The sequence below is a fragment of the Saccopteryx leptura genome, chromosome 3 (assembly GCF_036850995.1).
Source record: "Saccopteryx leptura isolate mSacLep1 chromosome 3, mSacLep1_pri_phased_curated, whole genome shotgun sequence".
Taxonomy (NCBI): domain Eukaryota; kingdom Metazoa; phylum Chordata; class Mammalia; order Chiroptera; family Emballonuridae; genus Saccopteryx; species Saccopteryx leptura.
In genome coordinates, this window is record NC_089505.1 from 65,767,288 (window position 1) to 65,787,388 (window position 20,101).

The 20,101-nt window shown below is 45.0% G+C and overlaps 1 protein-coding gene across 2 annotated transcripts in view; it reads right to left on the reverse strand.

Annotated features, from left to right (window-relative positions):
* Window positions 1–18,149, reverse strand: part of ZNF541 (zinc finger protein 541) — a 57,636-nt gene extending 39,487 nt beyond the window's left edge. Inside the window, exons 1-2 of one of the 2 annotated variants that reach the window (XM_066371887.1) lie at window positions 18,033–18,149; window positions 10,540–10,577 (exon numbers count right to left, since the gene is read on the reverse strand). The gene's annotated coding sequence lies outside the window, so the exon portion shown is untranslated. The remainder of the gene's footprint in view (window positions 1–10,539; window positions 10,578–18,032) is intronic. The other variant, XM_066371888.1, reaches the window with a different exon arrangement.
* Window positions 18,150–20,101: the final 1,952 nt, after the last annotated feature.

A 20,101-nucleotide genomic window follows, 5' to 3' on the forward strand; every position in this document is an offset into this window, starting at 1 on the left:
AAACACATGAATACAGACTTAAAATATATGGTTCTTGGAGGGTATATGGTTGATAATCAGCAAGCATCGCAAGACCAGAGCAGAATAAACAAAAATTGGTTTACTCCTTGACCCACAGCAGAAGTGCAGAACACTAAAGACAAACAGAAAAGGCTAAAAATAAAAACTACCAGAAAAGAAAACAGGCAGTCTACAACAAGATGATGACTAGACTGATAATGGCAAATTTCTGAACAGAAATGAGGCTAGAAGACAAGAAATAACATCATCAACAGACAAAGGAAAGAAGAGACTCAGCACAGAGCCCAACATGGGAAAACCAGCCTGACCAGGCGGTGGCGCAGTGGATAGAATGTTGGCCTGGGATACTGAGGACCCAGGTTCAAAACCCCAAGGTTGAGCAAGGGGTCACTGGCTCAACTGAAGTCCCCCGGTCAAGGCATGTATGAGAAAGTAATCAATGAACAACAAAAGTCCTGTAACAAGTTGATGCTTCTCATCTCTCTCCCTTTCTGCCTGTCCCTGCTGTCTCTCTGTCTCTCTTCTCTCTCACTTAAAAAACAAACAAACAAAAAACAGGAAAACCAGTGTTCAAGAAAGAGAGTAATATAGACCTTTTCTGACAAAGCCTCCGAGTCTACCTCATAGACTTTGCCTCGAAGATTACCACAGTTTTGAATTGTTTGAAAAAAGTAGATAGTTAACTTTATACTCTAAGTATGCATGCTAAAATAACCTAAATGTAACTACCAAAAAAAGAGAATAAACTATGGAACATACAAACTAGAAGAATTTATCCCAAAAAATAAAGAGAGAGAGAGAAAAGACTCAAATTATTCAAATTAGACATTAAAGAGAAGATATCACTAAATGATCTTATAAAAATAAAAAGGGTTGTAAAGGACTATTATGAACAACAGCATGCCAAGAGATTAGGTAACTTAGATTAAAATGGACAAATTCCTAGGAAAATTCAAATGACCAAAACTGACTGGAGAAGAAACAGACTATCTGAATTAATCAGTGTAAGAGTAAAAAAACTGAATTAGTGATTTTAAACTTCCTGCCACCAAGAAACAATACTGTAACTCTGGAAAATAGTCAAGGGTTTATAGCAACCAAGTGAACCCTTATCAAGAAAAAAAGTAGGCCCTGGCCGGTTGGCTCAGCTGTAGAGTGTCGGCCTGGCGTGCGGGGGACCCGGGTTCGATTCCCGGCCAGGGCACATAGGAGAAGCGCCCATTTGCTTCTCCACCCCCCCTCCTTCCTCTCTGTCTCTCTCTCCCCCTCCCACAGCCAAGGCTCCATTGGAGCAAAGATGGCCCGGGCGCTGGGGATGGCTCCTTGGCCTCTGCCCCAGGCGCTGGAGTGGCTCTGGTCACGGCAGAGCCGTGGGGCAAAGCATCGCCCCCTGGTAGGCAAAGCTTCGCCCCTGGTGGGCGTGCCGGGTGGATCCCAGTCGGGCACATGCAGGAATCTGTCTGACTGTCTCTCCCCGTTTCCAGCTTCAGAAAAATACAAAAAAAAAAAAAAAAAAAGTAATGACTTGAAATTTTACAAAATTATGTTGATAATGATATTTCTTTTGGCATTGCCTTTTACTTTGAAGTTTCAACACTGTTTTGTTGTTAAAAACGTTTCTCATTGTTATGGTTTAGAAATAAATATTAGAATTTGGTAAGTACCTGTTTTAGCTTTTCCATCTATTTTCATTACAAATTTATTATGAGAATAGTGTTTATATAGCTCTATCACCTTTTGCCATATCATTTTAGCTCAACGCCAGTAAAGGCTGTCATTCTTACAGAAAGGAAAGGAAAGGAAAGGAAAGGAAAGGAAAGGAAAGGAAAGGAAAGGAAAGGAAAGAAGGAAGGCAGGCAGGCAGGCATGGGGGAAGGGGGAAGGGGGAAGGGGGAAGGGAGGAAGGGAGAGGAGAGGAGGAGAGGTAGGGGAGGGGAGGGGAGGGGAGGAGGGGAGGAGAGGAGGAGAGGTAGGGGAGGGGAGGGGAGGGGAGGGGAGGGGAGGGGAGGGGAGGGGAGGGGAGGGGAGGGGAGGGGAGGGGAGGGAATGACATCCAGTAGGAGTGCCCTGTGGCATTTTAACTCACCCCTGCCCCTTCCCTGTCTCCAGCACAGCAAGGTTATGAAAACAGTGCCCACATTCTGGTGTGGGTTCCTCGTGTGGGAGGAAGCAGAGAGGACCTTGTTCTCAAAGAACTGAGGTCGTCTGAATTCACCTGTCCAATGGCTTCTCAAGGTCTAACACAAAGGTCTTGCTTTGATTTTGCCCAATTTGGAACTCTCACAGGGCAAAGTAGCTATAGGGGGCGGGGCATTTGCTGAAAACATTAAAAACAATGATCCGTTTGCTGTAGTTTGGGACAAAGGCTATTATCTAGGGCCAACCAGCCCCCAAAAGCCAGGGAGGAGAGGATGGAGATTGAGATGCTCAGGGAATCAGGGCATTGGAAAGCTTCCACACTGGCCATTTCTTACACTCTTACAAAGTTACACATGGTCTTACTATACAATCCAGCCATCAACACTCCCAGATATCCACCCCAATGAATTCAAAGCCTATGTCCGCACAAAAATCTGTATACTAATGCTTATAGCAGCTTTATTCATGCTGCCAAAAACTAGAAGCAACCAAGATCACCCTCAAAGGGAGAATGGATAGAAAAACTGGTCCATCCATACAATGGAACATTCTTCAGCAATAAAAAGCAAGAAGATCTCAAGCCATTAAAAGACACAGAGGTACCATAAGTGTCTATCACTCAGTAAAAGAAGCCAGTCTGAAAATGCTATGTTATTGTATGGTTCCAACTATATGATATTCTGGAAAAGGCAAAACCATAGAGGTAATAAAAATACTGGTGGTTGCCACGCTTCGGGGGAGTGGAGATAAACAGGTGGAATATGAAGGGATATTTAGGGAGCACAATTACTCTGTATGATACAGTAATGGTAGATACAGCAGCCCAAATCCACACAACTACACAAAGAGTGAAACCCAATTTAAACTGTGGACTTTGGTTAATTAAAAAAAATAAAATAAAAATTTCTTTGTTTTTGTTTTTTAAATTTTATTTAGAAATAGTTCAATTTAATGGGGTGACATTGGTTAATAAGAGTACATAGGTTTCAGGTAAACATTTCCATAGCATTTGAACTGTTGATCGAAGTAAAATCATTTTACGTCACCATATATTTGTCCCTCTTTACTACTCTTTCCCCCAACCCCTCAACCCCCTTCCCCTGGTAACCACTTCACTTTTATCTATGTCCATGAATCTCAGTCTTATAAAATAAAATTTAAAAAACCTTCTATATACTTCAGGGAATCTAGAAGGCCATGCTCAGAAAAGACCCCAGAGGCCCTGGCCAGTTGGCTCAGTGGTAGAGCATCGGCCTGGTGTGTGGAAGTCCTGGGTTCGATTCCCAGTCAGGGCACACAGGAGAAGTGACCATCTGCTTCTCCCCCCTCCCCCTCTTCTTTTCCCCTCCTGCAGCCAAGGCTTGATTAGAGTGACATGGCCCCAGACGCTAAGGATGGCTCCCTGGCCTCCGCCTCAGGCACTAAAAAATAACTCGGGTAGCAACAGAGCAAGAGCCCCAGATGGACAGAGCACTGACCCCTAGTGGGACTGCCGGGTGGATCCCAGTCGGGGAGCATGCAGGAGTCTCTCACTAAAAAAAAAAAAAAAGAAAGACCCCCAAAGGCTCTAAGCTCGCACCTCTGGCTGACCTTGGTTCTGCACAAGCAGGAAGTGAAGTCTGTAAACTGCCATCCGAGTGCTGAAGGCATCCCAACACACACACAGCCCAGCCACAAAGACTGGGAGATTTCTGTTTCATTCTGGGAGGTTAAGGAAATCTCTATAAAATCATTGACCACATTGACCACACATGACAAAGAATGTAGTTGTTTTTTTTAAGTCTAGAAAAGTCACTAAACAAACAATTATAACCCAGAAGGAATAGCAACAACAAACCCTATGGTGGGGGTCGATAATATTATTCCCAGAGTCACACATTATACTATTTAAAATGACCAGTTTTTCTTTTTTTCTTCTTTCCTTTTATTGATTGATTTCAGAGAGACAGATAGAGGAAGGGAGAGGGAGAGAGAAGCATTCATTTGTTGCTCCACTTAGTTGTGCACTCATTGGTTGCTTCCCGTATGTACCCTGATCAGGGATCAAACCCACAACATTAGTGTTTTGGGATAATGCTCTAAGCCAGGGGTCCCCAAACTTTTTACACAGTGGGCCAGTTCACTGTCCCTCAGACCATTGGAGGGCCGGACTATAAAAAAAAACTATGAACAAATCCCTATGCACACTGTACATATCTTATTTTAAAGTAAAAAAAACAAAACAGGAACAAATACAGTATTTAAAATAAAGAACAAGTAAATTTAAATCAACAAACTGACCAGTATTTCAATGGGAACTATGCTCCTCTCACTGATCACCAATGAAAGAGGTGCCCCTTCCGGAAGTGCGGCGGGGGCCAGATAAATGGCCTCAGGGGGCCGCATGCGGCCCGCGGGCCGTAGTTTGGGGACCCCTGCTCTAAGCTAACGGGCCAGGGCCTCAAAATGTCCAGTCTTTCAACAAAAAATTATGACGCATGTAAAGCAAAGAAAGCATGAACCATTTAGAGAGCCATCATTTCATTCAAACAAAACCAAACAATACGCAGCCTTTTATGTTTGGGTCCTTTCACCAAGCACAGCATCTTCAAGGTCATCACACTGGGGCATGCCCCATTACTTCACTCCTTTTGATGGCTGAATAATATTCCACTGTCTAGTTATACCACATTTTCTTCATCCGTTCATCTGTTGATGGGCATCTGGGTTGTTTCTATTTTTGGCTATTATGAATAATTCTGTCCACACCTAGGCACTTAATAATGAAACCTTAATGACTCCCTGGTAGCAAATCTAGTGAATCTCAGCATCACTGGAGTTTGGATCCAGATTCCTAGGCTGTCAATATCTATTGTTTGTAAAGTTTTCAAGTTGAGATGTAATGGAACAGCTGAGCCCTCCACACCTGCATTTCATACTGCATCCATCTGCGTGTCTGTGTGTAGCCTACTGAGATCGCTCAAATGAAAGTTGAACACAGGTCCACAGTGCTGAACCACAAATCTGGGACCTGAGTAACAGATTTCAAAATTTGAAGGATTTAGAAAGGCAAATCAATGTATATGCCATATTTCAAGTAGCCCCCAGTGGGTCTGGGGCAGCACCTGGTAGCCAAACTATTATTTCTGCACTGACACCTACGACTAGAGTAATGGAAAAAATAAAGACTATAAAGAGCAACAGGCGAGTTCAGATTTGGCCACTAAATGAGGTTTGGGACATATTGGCATTGTCAAGAGACTTTTGGGCTTCTAAATTGCAGAGAAGGGAGTGTGGACTATAGAGGTTTATATTCTGAGACAAAAAGAATTTCTCCACCCATTCTAAAGTTCTCCTACAGCACTACTATGAACAGTTTTCAGTAATCCCAAGGGGAAAGAACCCATCTCTATCTTCCCTTCACCATAAAAACAAAGTATTCCCTGACCAGGTGGTGGCGCAGTGGATAGGGTGTCGGCCTGGGATGATGAAGACCCAGGTTCAAAACCCTGAGGTTGCCAGCTTGTGTGCAGGGTCATAGACATGACACCATGGTTGTTGGCTTGAACCCAAGGTTACTGGCTTGAGCAAGGGGTCGCTGGCTCTGCTGGAGGCCCCTTGGTTAAGGCACATATGAGAAATCCATCAGTAAACAACTAGAACCTGACCAGGTGGTGGCACAGTGGATAAGTGGATAGAGCATAGGACTGGGACGTGGAGGAGCCAGGATCGAAACCCCAAGGTCACTGGCTTAAGCGTGGGCTCCTCTGGCTTGAGCACAGCTCAACAGTTTGAACCTAAGGTCGCTGGCTTGAGCAAGGGGTTACTCGGTCTGCTGTGGCCCCCCAGTCAAGGCACGTATGAGAAAAAAAGCAATGAACAACTAAGGTGCCACAACAAAGAATTGATGCTTCTCATTCCTCTCCCTTCCTGTCTGTCCCTCTATTTCTTGCTAAAAAAAGGTATTATTTAAAATAAAATATTAAGCCTCTTCTTCTGTTGGGTATCACACCAAGTGCTTTACATGTATTAATTCACTCCTCACAACAACCCAGAAGTCAGTTCTATTATTTATTCCATCTTGCAAAGCAGGAAAGGAACTCTGAGAGACTAAGTGATTTGTCCAAAGTCACACACCTAACAAGTAGTTGAGCCAGATCTTAAACCCAGATATTTTGACCTTAGAAGCTGGTATTCTACTCACTACACAATACTGATAGCCTATAAATTAAATTGTATACTGAACTGCACCAATTAAACTGGAACAAAAAACATGCCAGGTCAGGGCAAGGACAGAGAGAGAATGTCTCTGGAATCCCCCAAATTCTAATCACCTGCTTTCCATCAAACTCCCACAGCCCAGAGAACAAACTGGTCTGCTCACAATCTCAGGCAGGCTGGCCAGAAGTCCAAAGGCCACACTCTGATATTTACATCCTTTACCAGATAGTCAAGCAACCCCCATCAGCCAATATTGAACTTGCTCTGTCAATAGATAAACTCAATTCTACAGTTTTAGGACCTTCTGTGTGCAGAGCTCCTTGCTAGTCCCTGTTGGGTAGGGTTTGTGGTCCCCTGGAACTCTGTAAGGCATTGCCAAAAGTCCTAAATACTCTTTCCAATCATTTTTTCATTTTTATGTTTTAATATAAACTAAAAGGAGAAAATTGCTACATTTGGATAATTGGATTTCCACCTTATAACCCAGTACAGTACTATCATTTGGTTTCAATGTTCAGGAAGTGTTTATAATTGCACGCATGTCAAAAAGGACTACTTTACTTGCCATGGGCTAACCAGAAAGACTGAGGTGGATTTAGCTCATAGTAATGCCTTGGGGCTCAACTAAAAGCCAACAGACATCATGGTACAAATGGAGGTTTGTCTGCAGTTCACAGAAATGGGATGGGAAAGCTGTGAGAGCACTGGGCCTGCTAAACCCAAAAGGGCCCCACGTGGCAGTCTGCAAAGTCCTTGTTGATAGGGTTGCAGGCGGGGTCATGACCCCTTCCTCCCTTAAGTGGACGAAGGGACATTGACAAACTAGATGTTCCAGATCACCTTCCCCCAGGCATCTGGACTGACTCACTTGGGTGTGGGAGGTCCCCTAGCTTACTTATGGTTAATCTCTGCCCCCCCCCCCCAATGTACCAGCCCCCCCCCTCGAATCCCCTATTTAACCCTACCTGTTAAAGAACCGGTTGCTGACCTCTGCCTAAGGAATCAGCCCGGCAGATGACCCCCTAATATACTTTTCTTGCCTGAACTCGGGTGTCCTTCTTCAGTCAACCTTACATTTTGGTGCCTAAACCGAAACCCAGGTGGGGCGCCTGCCAAGACCTGCTGGATCACCCTTCTCTCCTGCTTCCCTTCCCCAGGGCTTGATCCGCCTCCTGGCCGCCCCTCCTGGACCTTCTGAGAGGACGCCCTTCTCTAGGGTTTTCCACCCTTGCCATTGCTAACCCTGCAAACATCACCGGCCTGATTTCTTCTCTCACAGGTGAGTAATGAGTTCTCCTAGTTCTCGGATCTCCTGCCTCTCCCCCCCCCCCCCCTCTGCGCTCCTGGCCTCTCAAAAGTCCTAGGTCTAGGCCAGGAAGACTCTCTCAGCCTCCTCACAGATCTGGGGACGCCCAATTTGTGAGTGATCCTCTCTCTCGCTCTGGGAGACTGGCCAGGGAACAGGAACACCTCTTCCCTTGGCCCATTCTCCTTCTAGGATTTCTTGCACTCACCCTTTATTGCCTCCAACTTCATATCATGAGACCATTGCAATCTCACCCTCAAAAGGGCATCCCATTAGGACACCTCCTTCAGAATCTTGACTTCTCGATCTCTGAGGAGTAGTCAGACACAAAAGACTTACCTATTACCGTAATACTGCCTGGTCCCAATATCAACTACATAACGGGTCTCAATGGCCTGGAAATGGCACTTTTGACTTTAACACACTTCAAGACCTTGATAACTTTTGTCAACGCAATGGTAAGTGGTTGGAAACCCCCTACATTCAGGCCTTCTTTGCTCTCTGCTCTCATCCCTCTCTCTGTCAAACCTGTTCCACATATCAGATCCTCCTAGCACACTCCAAACTTTTGCTCCTGCAGATTCCAACCCTTCTTCTTTTGATCCAACTAATCACGCTGTCCCTCCGTCTGCTCCCTCTCTTCCTCCCCCCCTATGCTGACAACTCCCCGCCATCTGGAGATCATTCAAGCTCTGGATCAGATACTGACCCCCACAGACCTCCCTACCCCCCATACTCGCTCCCATCCAAGGTGACGTACCCCCCAGGACCCTCTGGCTCCCCTCCTCCCTCTCCAGGAGGTAGCAGGCACCAAGGGAATTGTTAGAGTCCATCTTCTGTTCTCCCTCTTGGACCCGTCCCAGATAGAGAAGAGACATGGTGTAAAGCCAGTAGCCACGGCCATCATCACAGCCGCCTGGCCCATGCAGGTTCGCATTTGATTTGGACAGTCGGTAATGAAACAACGGAGCCAAGAACTGGTGGGCCATTAGCTTTAATCCTAGCTTGCACCCAGCGGGCAAATAAAAACACACACTGGGCTCACAAAGCTACTGACTTATCTGAGTTTTCCTAGGATCGAAGGTTTCTAACCTCACCAGTCATATTCACCTCTGTTCCCCATCTCCTTCTCTCTGCACAAACTCTGCACAAACTGGCTTCTCCCTCAGCACTCCACCATCTTGGCTGCTTCTCCTGGCCTCCTCCACGTGGCCTTCTCTGCTCTCCTCTCTAATGCTAATCTCAGGAATGGAGAGAGAGCAAGCTCCGGGTCTGCCTCATTTTATAGTGTAGAAATCCAAACCTTTAATGCAATATACAAACAAAGAAGTCTCTGATACAAAGTCACTTATCTGAGGCATAATGGGATTCCTCATGAGAGTGTTCCACCCGCTCTCATGCAATAGTCAAGGTTGTGGGGAAAAGCTTAGTCTTAAAACTAAGACTACGGCTATAACGACTCTGCCTACTTACAGCCTATCCCCCACACATAATAATATAATCACGCCCTTCCCAAGCAAGAAGGGCAATTAATATTATCTCCTGGGTGATGGGCTTCCATGTGGGCGATGCCATCTTTAACAAAGTGAGCATAATATATTTTATCTGCCCAACACATGGCTCCTTCTCCACCGACCCCATCACCTACATAAAGGAATTCAAATACCTAACCCAGTCGTATGATCTGACCTTACACTTGTCTCAAGGAAGCACTTAAACATCAGCAAAAGAGCACCCCACTCATTACATTAAAGTTTGTAATTTAAATTACATTGGTTTGGTCGCTTTGTTTATATTTAATTTGCAAATTGACCATCATTTATGCCTTGTTTAATATTTCTTTTTCAGGTGAGAGGAGGGGAGATACTGAGGCAGACTCCTGCATGCATCCCGACCAGGATCCATCCAGCAACTCCATCTTCGGCCAATGCTCAAGTACTGAGCTATTTTTAGTGCCTGAGGCTGATGCGGGGCATGCTCGAATCCATCAAGCCACTGGCTGCAAAAGGCGAAGAGGGAGAGAAGGGGGAGAGAGAGGGGGAAGAAGCAGTTGGTCACTTCTCCTATGTGCCCTGACTGGAAATTGAACCCGAGACATCCATATGTTGGGCCGATGCTCTACCCACTGAGCCACAGCCCAGGGCCTGTTAATAGTTTAAAAAACAATTTAACCCTGGCCAGGTAGCTCATTTGATTAGAGCATTGTGCCATTATGCCAAGGTTGCAGGTTTGATCCCTTGTCAGGGCACATAAAAGAATCATCCAATGAATGCATAAATAAGTAGAACAACAAATTGATGTTTCTCTCTCTCCCCCTTTTCTCCCTCCCTCCTTCCCTCCCTCTCTAAAATTGATAAATAAAAAATTTTTAAATAAAAAAACAATTTAAATCAACAATGGGGAACTGGGTACCTAAAACCTGTAAATTATGTTAAGCAGTGTCACCCCAATAAATTTAATTTAAAAAATCAATACTGGGGATCCAAAGCAATTTTAATTTTTTTTCTTTTAAAAAAGACAAATCAATAAACAACAAGTGCTGGTGAGGATGTGGAGAAAAGGAAACCCTTGTACACTGCTGGTGGGAATGCAGACTCATGAAGCTGCTGTGGAAAACAGTATGGGATTTCCTCAAAAATTACAAATGGATCTGCCTTTTGACTGAGCTATCCCACTTCTAAGAATATATACTAAGAATCACAAACACTAATTCAAAAGAAGATATGCACCCCATGTTCACTGCAGTGTTCTTTTCAGTAGTTAAGATCTGGAAGCAGTCCAAATGTCTGTCAGTAAATGAGTGGATAAAAAAGCTGTGGGTACATTTACACAATGGAATACTGTGCAGCCACGAAAAAAGAAGGGAATCTTACCTTTTGTAACAGCATGGATGGACCAGGAGATTATTATGCTAAACAAAATAAACCAGGCAGAGAAAGTCAAATACCAGATGATCTCACTTATATGTGGAATCTAATGAACACAATAAACTGAGGAACAAAATATCAATAGAAACAGAGGCATGGGCACAGGGAACAGATGGATAGCTCTCAGAGGGAGGGGGCAAGAGGAGACTGGATCAAAGAAGATGAAGGGATTACCCAAACACATATACACAGAACACATAGATACAGACAACAGAGTAGCAATAGCCGAAGGAAAAGAGGGGTAGAGGTTGGGGAAGGAGGGCAAAGGGGACAGAAAGAGACTTTGCATGGGGTGAGGGGGCATGCTGTGGGGTGTAGATGGTGTCATACTGAGTTGTATACTTGCAAAATATATAGTTTGGTGAACCATGTCAACTCAATAAATTTAAAAAATAAATAAAAAATATTAAAAAGGGCACATCAAAAAATTTAAAAAGTAAACATAAGTAAAATAAAATAAAATAGGCTCATCATTCCAGGACTGGGAGGGGTAGAAGAAAGGGATTCTCCAGCGAAATCTACAACCTCTTTGGAAAGTAATCTGCCATTCAGTTCTAGACTGCGGCACGAAGTCCACAACTAGGTAAATAGTACATATTTACTGTGGTATTTGGAGGACAAGCAACAATTTGAATACGTCTGCCTCTTCTACAAAGCTGATTTAGCTTGCAAGAAATTTAAACATTTTTCAATTAGTTATCAAGTTGAAAAAATCCATCAGAGTTTCTTCGGCCAGAGCATCACTGTCCAAAAGAATTTTCTGTGCTGATGGAAATGTTTTAAATCTGTACTGTCTAATGATAGCACCAGCCACAAGTAGCTAATGAACATGTAGAAATGCTGTTGGTACAACTGGGGAACTAAATTTTTTATTTAATTTCCATTAAATCTAAACTTACATAGCAAAAGTAGTGGATACCACCTTGGACCCTGCAGCTCCAGAGATTTCTCATTAAGGTAAGGCTTTCCAATTTTTATTTAAAAAACGGGTGGGGGTGGGTGAAATCTGAGGATCTGTCAACACTGAGTCCGCATTCGTGCAAAACAATAACTGGCAGCTGCAGCTGCCTTCAGACAGAGCATGCACTATCCAATTTGCCATAGTCTCCACCACTCTCTATTCTCACACACCCTCCTACACCTCACTCATTTACATGCCAGGTCCCTGGAGACATCTGAGTTTAGGTCCCTGATCTGTGCAGTTTCTCTTGACCCACATCTGTTCACTCAGCTTTACCAAATGCAACTCTGTTAAATCAGGCCTAAATGCCTTTCTCAGGTAGAGAATACTCCCAATACAACAAAGCCTGAGGCTGTTTCTCCTTCCTCAGAACTCTGATAAGCACTTGTCTGACAATCCACTAACGACTTATCCCAAATGGCCCCAGAAGTTAATTAACTCCCAGGTTCCTCTATTTCCCCTAGTGAAACCATAGCATCTTGCCTGGCACAGAATTCTGATCAAAGGCTCTCAGCATTCATTTCATTGATGAGTGACAGGATTCCATTGTGCCACCTCTTTTCCCCTTTGAAAAGCCCCAACCTGTTGCTCCACCCCCCCCCCCCAGTACCCCTTTTCCTGTCCCTCTTTGCATCAGTGCTACTAGGGAGAGAGAGATCACACCTGAGTAACAGCAGGTTGTTGGGAGCTGGGAGAAAGCAGAGACTTGCAGCTTTTACCCTAGCTATGCAAATTCTTTCCTCCTTTTCCAACTTCAAACATTATTGTAAACTTTAGGCCTGTTTTGTTTGACTTACACAGTGTTTTTATAAAATTGGGTTAGCCCTGGCCAGTTAGCGCAGTCAGAGCGTTGTCCTGAAACACCAAGGTTGCGGGTTTGATACCTGGTCAGGGCACACAAGGGATGCAATCAATGAATACACAAATAAGCAGAACAATAAATGAATGCTTCTCCCTCTGTCTCCCTAAAACCAATCAATAAATTGTTAAAAATTGGATTAGTCACCAACACTTTTTATTTTACTTTATTTATTTATTTACAGAGACAGAGAGAGTCAGAGAGAGAGATAGATAGGGACAGACAGACAAGAACAGAGAGAGATGAGAAGCATCAATCATTAGTTTTTCGTTGTGACACCTTAGTTGTTCATTGATTGCTTTCTCATATGTGCCTTGACCCGGGGTGGTGGGGGGGGGGGGTACAGTAGACCTTGCTCAAGCCAGCAACCTTGGGTCCAAGCTGGTGAGCTTTGCTCAAACCAGATGGGCCCGCACTCAAGCTGGCGACCTCGGGGTCTCGAACCTGGGTCCTTCGCATTCCAGTCCGACGCTCTATCCACTGCGCCACTGCCTGGTCAGGCTTACTTTACTTTTTAAGACTTTATTTATTTTAGAGAGGGGAGAGAGAGAGAGAGAGAGAGAGAGAGAGAGTGAGTTAAGGGGGAAGGAGCAGGAAGCATCAATTCCCATATGTGCCTTGATCCTGCAAACCCAGGGTTTCAAATTGGCCGACCTCAGCATTCCAGGTCAAAGCTTTATCCATTGCGCCACCAACACACAGGTCAGGCAACCAACACTTCTTTTAAATGGAGAGATTTCAACTAAATATATGGGTTTCCAGCTTCTCTTAAAAAGTATTAGATTTGCTCTTGCCTGACAGTTGTCAATAGGATAGAACCATCTCCGGATAGGGCTATGTCTTCCAGTTCCCATTTTCCTCATTTATCTTCCTACCTGGGCCTTATCGTATTCCTCATTATAGTAACAGTGCCAACAAACATTTATTGAGGCTTTATCATGTGCCAGGCACTTAAATACCATCTCATTTAATTCCCACAATACTCGTTTGAGGCACATACTATATTACTAACCCTATTTTAAGTAACTTAGGTAAAATCAAGGTTAGAATTCAACCCCAAGTAGTCTGACTTCAAAGCCCTCATACTTAAGCACTCCACACTGTTATGACTCCACACTTCAGACTGGACTCCTGCTCTAATTCTATACCTACATTCTTAAGTTGAACAATCAAGGAAGACTCCCTTGTCCTGCCATATAACCAATCTATAATTTTACCTAAAGGTTAACTCATTTCCTCTTATCACTCATTATAAGAGGAGATTTACAGCTTATATTGGGAAAGAGAAAGACAGAGAGGAATGAGAAGGCTACGGTTGTACCTGCCAGGGAGTATTCTTACACTAAATGAGAAAAGAGATTCAAGCGTCCCACTCCAAAAGCGGATCCTAGCAGAAAATGCAAATAAGCATTAAAATCTAAAACAGCAGTTGTTATACTGAGGTGTATGTTGAGGGAGCCCTGGGGTCCTCAAAAGTCTTCTAGGAAGTTGTGAGGTCAAGACTATTTTCATAGTAATATTCAGATATTATCTACCTCTTTAGTCTCAGTGAAACTTTCCAGAGGCTACAGGACATAACTCAAAAGGCTGAATGAAGAAGATTTAAGAATCCAGATGACTCTAAAAATGTAAAACAATGCCACTATTGTCACAAAAATTATTTTTGTTTTTTTTATTACTTTGTTCTTTTATCTTCACTAAACATTTTTGTTTCCTAAAAAATATTTTTAATAAAAATACTAATTTTGTTACTCTATAATGGACTTATTGTTATTTTTAAGTAAATTAATAAATACCCTGGCCCAGTAGCTCAGTGGATAAAGCATTGTCCCAGCATACCAAGGTTGAGGGTTCGATCCCTGGTCAGGACATGTACAAGAGGCAATCAGTGAGTGTACAAATAGTGGACTATCTAAGGGGAACAATGAGTTGATGCTTCTCTTTCTCACTCTCTCCCCCCTCCCTTCCCCACCCCCTTCTCTTTCCCTTTACTCTCCTCTTTCTCTCCCTTCCCCCTCCTCTTCCCTTCCTCTCTCTGACTTTCAAATCAATGGGAAAATTTTAAAAATTAAAAAATAAAATTAATAAATATTTTAAAATTTATTAAACTTTTTTGTTTTTCAACAGAAACAGAGAGAGAAAGAGAGAGAGACAGAGAGAGGGATAGACAGACAGGAAGGGAGATGAGAAGCATCAATTCTTCATTGTAGCTCCTTAGTTGTTCATTGATTGCTTTCTCATATGTTCCTTGATGGGGGGGGGGGGAATGCAGCAGAGTGAGTGACCCCTTGCTCAAGCTAGTGACCATGGTGTCATGTGTATGATCCCATGCTCAAGCCAGCGACCCTGTGCTCAAGCTGCTGAGCCTGTGCTCAAGCCGGATGAGCCTGCGCTCAAGTCAGTCACCTCAGGGTTTTGAACCTGGTCCTCTGTGTCCCAGTCCGGCACTCTATCCACTGTACCACCACCTAGTCAAGCATTAAAGTTTATTAAACTTCTAATGCAACAAATATCAGCAGATATAGTTCTCATGCACAAAAACTCTCTGGGGCCATCAGTGATTTTTAAGTGTAAAGGGGTCCTAAGGCCAAAGTTTGAGAACTGCTATTCTAAAGAGAAAAAGTTCTGATGGGCTCTGCCTCCCAGGGACATGCCGCACCTTTGCCTTCCCTCTCTCTTTCCCCACAGGTGAGCATCTCCTAAATTCTGTGGGTGCCCATGAGACCTGCAACCAGGGGAACAGCAGGCAGCAGCAGTTCGTCCTGGTCTAACCCCCTGAACCCATCTCCAAGGCTCCTTTTTCTTCCTTTTTTAAAATTTTTATTTATTGATCTTAGAGAGAGAGAAATGGGGAGAGGAGTGGGAAGCATCAACTCATAGTAGTTGCTTCTAGTATGTGCCTCGACCAGGAAAGCCCAGGCTTTCAAACTCATGACCTCAACATTCCAGGACAGTGCTTTATCCACTGCGCCACCACAGGTCAGGCCAAGGCTCCTTTTTCTGACATCTCTGTGAGCCAGAGCACCAGGCCCAGGCTCACTTCTTTCCTATAACACTTAGAGCAGCGGTCCCCAAACCCCGGGCCGCGGACCGGTACCGGTCCGTGGGCCATTTGGTACCGGTCCACAGAAAAAGAATAAATAATTACATTATTTCCGTTTTATTTATATTTAAGTCTGAACGATGTTTTATTTTTTAAAAATGACCAGATTCCCTCTTTTACATCAGTCTAAGACTCACTCTTTTTTATTTTTATTTTTTTAAAGATTTTATTTATTCCATTTTCAGAGAGGAGAGAGAGAGAGAGAGAGAGAGAGAGAGAGAGAGAAAGGGGAGGAGCAGGAAGCATCAACTCCCATATGTGCCTTGACCAGGCAAGCCCAGGGTATCGAACAGGCAACCTCAGCGTCCCAGGTCGACGCTTTATCCTACTGCGCCACCACAGGTCAGGCAAGACTCACTCTTGACACTTGTCTTGGTCACGTGATACATTTATCCATCCCACCCTAAAGGCCGGTCCGTGAAAATATTTTCTGACATTAAACTGGTCCATGGCCCAAAAATGGTTGGGGACCACTGACTTAGAGAACCAAAGCCACCTTGCTTACTTTCTCTCCTGTTCCTTCTTTCATCCTAGTCCCTTCCTTGTTACACGTCCCCAGCTTTCATAAACATCCTCTCAAAATCAAAAAAGAAAAGTCCTGCATGTACACAAGCAGGTGTATATCTGTGTATAAAGAAACCCTAAACCAAAAAATTCCGAACTGGTGGCCAGCAGGCTTTGTAAGGGCCTTACACTATCTCTAAATACTCATGAAGTTTGTTGTCAGCATTTAAAGATCAAAAGGTTTTAAAACTTTTAAAGAGAGGGGAAAAAAAACATGAAAAGGTTTTACATAAAGACAGTGTTCAGTTCTCCCCCACCCCCCGAATTAAGTTCTAGCAGCACTGTCGGGCATTTCCACGTGTCCATTTCCACTGGCTAACATCACTTAGAGTGGGTACACAATGTTTGGTTCGACACACTTGGGATCTTGAGCTGCCTATTCCCTGTATGTATCTAAATTGTTTTGCAATAAACAATGATACAGCAACCTAATAAATGTCTACATTCTTCCAGACAGTCAACATGCACAATAAATGACCCTTTTCCTTATGTGACTTCCCAAAGCAGCAACTTGTAATGTTCTCTCCATTGGGATAGAGACTCTTGGATGGATTAGAAATCCTTCTGAGAAAGAAAGGAATCCATCTGACAGAGTAGGTGTCTCTGGATAAGTGCAAAGGGAGGAAACTCACCAAGAGAGAGAAGCGAATCTCCAGGGACAGCAGGGACCAGGTTAGACCCCACAGGGAGGGGAGTTCAGGTGACAGTCAGATCATTGGATATCTCCTCCCCCGAACGCTGGGTGGTAAATATAGGTCACTCAGCCAATTTCTTTCACCCTGGAAGCAGGTGGTGGGGTGGATAGGAAGGGGCAGTCAGATCGTGTATCCCCAAAGAAGCAAAGACGCAGGTGTGAAATTAGGGGAAATGGTCAATTTTGGTTAGAAAGAAGAAAGCAGTATTTAACAAGGGGGGGGGGGGAGTGATCCAGGTGGAAAAAATAAGTTTTGTTATTAAGGGAAAGTTATTTTTCCTTTCTTTCCTTATTTTCACTTGCAACCCCCCAACCAAGAGAACGGAAGAGTTTGCTGGGAGAAGCCTGAGTGGGGTGAAGCTGGTGACGAAAGAGCCTTTTGTTGGCCAGTTGAGGAAGAGGGTTGGAAAAATAAATACTAGAGAAAATGGAAGGATTGACTTGGCTTGTTATCAGTGAAAAGATATTCCAAAAGGGGACCCTTGATGGAAAGAAAGGATTTTTGCTGAAAGTGATCCTGACTGGAGGAAAAATCTGAGAAAGAAAAAAGAATTTTTTTGCTAGAGGAAGTTCCTAAAAGGAGGGAGAGGGGACTAACCAAGGAAGATAGGCGAGATTACTTGTTTTTGCTGGAAGATCCTAGAAAGAAACAAATCTGAGTTCCCCAAGGTGGGCCTATTTCGGAGGCGAGAGGCCTTCTAGCAGAAGGGGCTGGAAGCGGAGAGCGAATGCAAGGCCGAGCTGCAGAAAGTGCGGAGGTCGGGTAGGGCTCGCGGCGCGAGCTGGGGAGCTGCGAGGGAGCAGTTGGGGCCCGGAGGGGGCGGGGTAGGTAAAAGGGGGTGCAGCGGTCCAGGCGCCCCTGAGGAAGGCCTTCTCCAAATCGAAAGGGGTTGCGGGGGTGCAGAGGGGCGCCAAGCTGTTGGGGTGCAGAAGTTGCGTGCGTGACGCGGAGTAAGGGGCGCCCGCCGCGCCTGCTGCGCCCTTCGAAAGGGAGATGGGCCCTCCCAAAAAGAAATATAAAGACGAATTAGATTTTAAAAGCGGGGAGGGGTTAGAAATGAGGAAGGGGCAGGGAAGGGGAGGTAAGGAGGATGGGGAAGGGGTAGGGGCAGCAGCAACCGGGTTTTACCCGCCCCCGGGGGTTCGCGCGCCGGGCCTCGCGCCTGCGGGCCTCCCAGCGGCCTCCAGCCTTCCACGCGCTGCCCGCCAGCGGGGCACGCACGCGCAGCCCGCTCGCCCCCCGGAGCGCCCCGCTCACCAGCGGCGCGAGCGCGCGTGCGTGGCCTCAGGCTGCCTAGCGCCGCCGGGAGCGGCCAAGCGCGAGCCTCGCGCCCGCCTCGCGCCGCACGGGCTGCCAGCGCGTGCCGCTCGGCTGTGCAGTCTCGGGCTCCCGGGCGTCACTGAGGGGCGTGGCCTGGCGCGGTCAGGTGACCATGGCGGGCGGGAGAGAAGGCGGTTGGCCGCTCTTTTGGGAGGTGGGCAGCTAGAGAAAGGCGGCTCCTCACGTCCCACCCAGGAGCCGGCGGCCCTGCGGCCCTGGCCATTGTTCATTATGGGCGACATTAGATTGCAGCGCAGGGAACTCCAGCGTCTGCTGGCCGCTCAGAGCCGCGGGCTCCGCGGTGGGAGGGTGAGAGCCGAGGCCGCCCTCGCAGGGTTGGGGGGCCCAACCAGGCAGCCCCGCGTGTTCCGAACCGGGAGCCATTCTCTGCCCATCAGCGGATGGGGAGACGTGGGGCTGGAGAACCACGAACGGAACTCGAACGGCTGCGCCTTTGTTTCTGCAAAAACTGAGCCTCCTGTGGGTCCGGTTCTGGGCTGAGCGAAGGGTGGAAATCGGGCCGAGCGACGGCCGAGGTGCGGGCCGATGGAGGGGTTTGCACCCGGGAACGACTTAGACGGGGAGTTCATTCCTTAGAGACTGAGCACTGAAAATCAGTGGCGACAGAAAACTCATGAGTGGGTTATCTGGGGGAGAAACGGGGGTCGACTGGAAACTGGCAGAAGGGGATCTGATTGGGGCGATGGAAATACTCTCAAAATAGGTTATGGTGATGGTTGCACAACTAAAAGTCGTTGGATTGTACCTTTAAAAAGGGCGACTTTCATGTAAATTACACCTCGATAAAGTTTTCTTTTTTTCCCCCCCTCAAATTGATCCTTGAGGTAGACAGAGGAGAGGCAAAGCCCAGCATTCTACTTTTGGATTCCTTCATTGAGGAAATACTACTGAGTTTCTGTTCTGAGATACAGCAGCGTCCGAGTCGGATGGACGTCCCAGCTAGCTCTCCTCTAGAGCAGTATTGTCCGACAGAAATACACACGCCCCAAATGCCAGCCCTGTAATTTTACATTTCCTAGTAGCCATTTTTTTGAAAAAGGTTTAAAAACCCAGGATAAATTAACTTTAATTATACTTTATTTAACCCCAAGTGTTAATTTAAACATGTAACAAAAATTTTTAATGAGATATTTTACTCTTTTTTGGACTCTTCAAAATATGATATATATTTTACATGCCACATTTCAAGGGCTCCATGGCCACATGTAGCTAGTGGCTTGAGAACTGAACAGCATACCCCTAGATAAGCAAATATATTTATAATGCAACCTGATTATACTTTAATGAAAAATAAAGGGAAGAGGATCATGTTAGAGGATGCTATTTTTTAATACAGGTCAGTAAAGGCCTCTCTAGTGAGGAAGTTATACTGGGCAGAGACCTGAAGGAAATGAGGAAGGGACCTACAAAAATACCTGGGGTAAGAGCAAGTGCAAAGGCCCTGAGGCAGGAAGGTGTATGGGCCCACTCGAAGAGCAAATATCAGTGTGGCTAGAACCACATGAGGAAAGAAGTAAACTAGGGGCAGATCATACAGGTTATGCCAAGCAAGAATTATAAATACCTGCCTTCAATTTAGGAGGAGTTTTTCATTTATTTAGTAAACATTAAAAAATACTGAGTTTCAGCAGTGTGATCTATATACCCTTGGGGGAGGAAATGGAGGACCTGGCCAATGGATAGATGAGAGGTTGAAGAACAGGACATACACTCCTGAAAAAAAATGTCAGCATCTTTCTACCCTTTGCCAAACACTAAACACTTGATAGAGACAGAAGAAGCTTACATAACACAAAGAATTAGCATTCAGAAAGTATTCTAAAAGTCTACAAATTGTGACAACCCAATTAGAAAAAGAATAATCGATATAAAGAGACACTTCATAGAAGAGGAAACATGAAAAGAAGCCTAACCACAATAACAAGGGGAATGAAAATTAAAACTGCAGATATCATGTCACGCCTATCAATTTGGCAAATTTTTAT